This window comes from Echinops telfairi, unplaced genomic scaffold (genome assembly GCF_000313985.2).
Source record: "Echinops telfairi isolate 266 unplaced genomic scaffold, ASM31398v2 ScPeMD7_7469;HRSCAF=8507_0, whole genome shotgun sequence".
Classification (NCBI taxonomy): Eukaryota; Metazoa; Chordata; class Mammalia; order Afrosoricida; family Tenrecidae; genus Echinops; species Echinops telfairi.
Genome location: NW_022111372.1, coordinates 76,341,297 through 76,345,975, shown reverse-complemented (window position 1 = coordinate 76,345,975; position 4,679 = coordinate 76,341,297).

Genomic DNA, 4,679 nt, shown 5'->3' with positions numbered 1-4,679 from the left:
GAGGGTAAAGTAACTCTATGGAACAGCTCATGAACAGAATTCTACAGGGCCAAGCCCAACCAGAGCCAAACGAACAACCTCACCCCCACCCCCTCCCACACACAAAAGAAGTATGTGCTACAGAGGACAACACTGAAACTACAGTGTGGGGAGAGGGACAGACCTGCTATACCCACGCAGAAGCAAAACAAGACAGAGACAGAGTGCGAGGAAGGGCTAGACCCTACACCAGCACACCAAGCCCTGAGGATGATGTCCCTGCACAGAGCTGCTAAGGCACAGAGAGGACCTCTTGTAGGGCCAATAACAGCTCGAGACATGATGTCCCCTTGCGGGACCATTCTTCAACAGAGGTTAATACTGGGACCACACCCTATGGAGTGTGTTCATTCTGACAGACCCCCCCCACACACACACACACACACATACAGTGGGGCGAATCAAGAAAGGAACATAACAGTCAGCAATGGGAACAAAGAAGAGCCACAAGCCCCTGAAGAGCACCCCAAAATAGACTTAAGGCTAAGAGGGGCTATTCCTGGAACGCAGCCCCCCATGCAAGACTGGTGGGGAGATAGTCATAAAGGTCAGTGGACAGACCAGGAATTATGTATGCTTTTGGGGGTTCCCCCCCTATTTTTATTCTTTTTGTTTTGCCTCTGTTATTGTTGTTTTGCCTCCTTATATAAGATAGGCAAGGGAAGCAAGTCTGAGGAGAAAGCAACGGGACCAATCGTTCTAGAAGGACTTGTGGGGAGGAGGAGGCGGGGTGGGCGGTGGGGTGGGAGAAAGCAACAATGAGGAAAACATAGAAATCCTGGTGGTGTTGCAGCAATAGCAATCTAGCTGAAAGGAATTACTAAGAGCCAGAAGAAGGGCTAGTGTCGTGGTTGGACAGGAGGATGGTAAAAAGAAACAGAGGAAAGTTCTAGGAAGCAAAGCTATGCATAGAAATATAACCATAGGTGTGCTCTTATGTAAATATATTAATTCATAAAAGTAGAGGTATCAGCTTATGTACATATACTATATATATAAGGTGACCTGAATATCCACCGAGGCACCTAATTTTACCACAAAAACTGCAAAAGAAATGTGCTGAAAAACTCAGTTTATACACAAGTACATATGGTATTTATATGGCAGTACATTGGGAAAGTAGATGAACTTTTGGCCTCTGCTTAAGCCCTCCCTCAACACAAAAATACTTTGTTCTAACAATCCTGCATTCTGTGATGTTCACCCTCGCAACAAGATCACTGAAGACAAATGGGTGCACAAGCAAATGTGGTGAAGAAAGCTGTCTATATAATTTCATATCACTTAAAAAGCTCTTTAAAATATGTTATCCTTTCTGGGTATACGCCCTAAGGAAATTAAAAATCTAACAAGAACAGACATATGTAAACCTATGTTTATTGCAGCAATTTCCACAATAACAAAAACATGGAAACAACCCAAACCCCCAACTAAAGAGGAATGGATACAAGCTCTGGTACATTCATGAAATTTTATACATCAATAAACAAAATGATAACTCTCCTAAATACCGCAAAATATAGACAAAACTAGAAAATATTATGCTTAGTAAACTCAGTCAATCTTAACGAAGATGAATATTTAATACCACCATTGTTATAAGCAACAAAAACAAGAATAAATATGGTTTATATACCAAAAGATAAGATTGTGATGACTACAAGAAGGCCAATGACAGGGGCGGGGAAAGGGAGAGGGGGAATATGAGGGTAAGTGACAAAAAATTGAGGGTTTAACAGAAACAAACAAACAAAAAACAACATTGCAATTGCTCCATTAAAAAAAAACAACCCCCAAGCTTCCAGATTGCCTGCCTCTCAGATTTAAGTATTGGCTGAAAAAGGAGGAAAAGTGAACCCGAAGTGGACTGGGAGTCTTCAGTGACATACAAGCACATTTCAAAGAAAAATAAATAAATAAAATACATTACCTTATTTAACTCATTCAATAATGTTAAACAGAGTTTATTGTCCTCATTGGACTGGCAAGGAAACAGAGGCCTTAATGATGTAAAGTACCTTGTCTAGGCAATAGCTAAGCCTGGGCATTGAACTTGGGTGCTTTAAGTCACAAGTCTTTAAGTTTCAGCTCTTAACCGTGGAAGTTCAGAGAAGGAATACATGATGGGTATTAAGGGACAATTCCCCATGGGCCCCTGCAATTTTGCCTGCCTTGCGAACAGGGCCAGTGGACAGCCTCTCTCCCAGATCCTCTTTTCAAGGGTGTTTGAGTAGGGAACAACCTTGGCAGGTAAAGACTGGGTCCTGCTTGGTAGCAAAGCACAGGTTTGTTGATTATCTAGTACAGTGTTTCCCAAAGGATAATACCGTAAGGAAACCACTTTGAAGTTGTCCATTTTGGGAAACGCTGGTCAAGTCCAGGCACAGGTCAGTAAGCTTACTGCTTGTTAGAAATGATTCATGTCCCCTAAGAATCACACTTTAAGGACTAAAGAAATGTAGGGGTTCTACAATTAATCTTTTTTTAAAAATATCAACTCGGTTGAGGTATAATTTAAATGAAATAAAACGTACTGATTTTCAGTGTACAATTTGATGGGTTATAACACATGCTCACAGTGTAAATACAAATACAGCCAATATCTTCTTCACCCTTAAAAGTTTCTTCGTGCCCTTTACGGTTATTTTCTTTCCCCAATCCTTCTGTCCCTGGCAACTACCGATCTCTATTGCTTTAGCTTTCTATCTCTGTAATTTTGTTTCATTTAGAATTTCGAATACCATATATATCATGTATAAGCCAAGTTTTTCATCACATTTTTAATGCAGTTTTTGTGGTAAAATTAGGTACCTCAGCTGTTCTTTAGGTCGGCTTATACTCGAGTCTATACAGTAAGTAGAATTGCACAGTGACTTGTCTTTTATGTCTGACTTTTTCCACTTAGCATAATGCTTTTGAGATGTTGTTTCATTCATCCCTTCTTATTGCTTGTAGCATTTATATGGATAAACAACAACCTGTTTGCTCATTCACCATCTGATGGGATTTCCCATTTTAGGCAATTTTTAAATAAAGCTCTTTGAATATATCCAGATATTTGTACAAACTTCTTTATTTTTAATTTAAGTATGAACATTTAGGAATGGGATTACTTAGTAATACATTAAATATAAGGAGACTTAAAAAATCACAGAAGAATGACATTAAAAGATAATAAACTTTCCACAAACTTTCTGAAGCTCTCTTGCATATGTTAGACTTTATATTAAAACAGCAAATTGTTTTCAATTTTTGTATTCCCATTATTAAACAAGAAGAGTTCCAATTGTTCCACATCCTTGTCATACTTGGGGTGCAGAGATGTCTTTATTTGTAGCCATTCTACAGGGTATTTGTTGCATCACATTGTGTTGTCAATTTGTGCTCCAAACTACTAAGATCGCTGAACATCTTTTCATGGGCTTGTTTTGGACATCGAATATCATCTTTGGTAAAAATGTTTGTTCTTTTTTTTTTTTTTTACTCTATTGGGTTATTTTGTCGTTGTTGTCTTTTTTTTTTTTTTCATGAGAGAGTTTTACATAAAGGGTAAGTGCCCATCAAGAAAACATTCCAACTCAGTCCTGCCCAAGCCCACAAGTCCGACACCAATCCACAAAGTCCTCCTCCATCTCACAAAACACACACAATGACGCTGACTGCTGGAAGAAAGCCGAAATCAGTAAGCACGTAAGCATCTCAGCGCTGGCAGGGGTCTCCATATGGCTGCGCCAGCACCCAGGGCTACATCGGGGTAGGTCCATGCTGCTTCTCCTCGGGATGTCTTGCAGGAATTGAACCTTGCCAGCTGATGCAGGGAACTAGCTAAGGCAGCTGCACCCTGGTCTGACCATCACAAAGAAAGAGACCTGATAACTAGAAAAACCAGGCTCACCAAGCCATTTATCTCTCTGCCCTTCAAGTAATCCCACATGTGTTTATCGGCTAGGTTGACACAATAAACTTTAACTATCTCATTGAGCATTCACTATCTCCAAGTGAGTTAGCGGGAAGTGCCAGAACTGTTTTCAGCAAATAGAAGAAATCATTTATTAAACCAATGAATTTGTTCCTGTAATGTTTTCTTTCTTTTTAAAAAAATCATTTTATTGGGGGCTCATACAACTCTTATCATAATCCATACATACATCAATCAGAATACTTTTAAAAGATATATTCTTGAAACATTTCTTTGATCAGATGTCCATTTTGCAATTTTTTTCTAAGTCTATGTCTTGACCTTTGATTTTCTTTATGAGTCTTTTAGAGTAGATTTAAAACATTTTTTGTTCCCAATTTAATAATTTTATGCTTTTGATTCTTAGTTAATAAAAAACTTTGCTTCATCCAAGATATACATTTTTTCTCCATGAAGTTTTGATTATTTCAGGTTTATATATGTTTGTAATGCATTTCAACTTAATTTTTTTCATCTGGTGTGAGCTGAGTTGAAGGTTCATTATTTTCTATATACAGTAGTTCCCACACCAGTTGTATCATTTACAGAAAAGATAATCTTGTCCTCATTTATTCCTTTATAATTGTCCCAAACCGATTGACCATACAAGAGTAGAGCTGTTTATAGATTATCTTTTTATTCCACTCATCTGTAGCTTTCTTTTTATGCCCGCACAATGTTG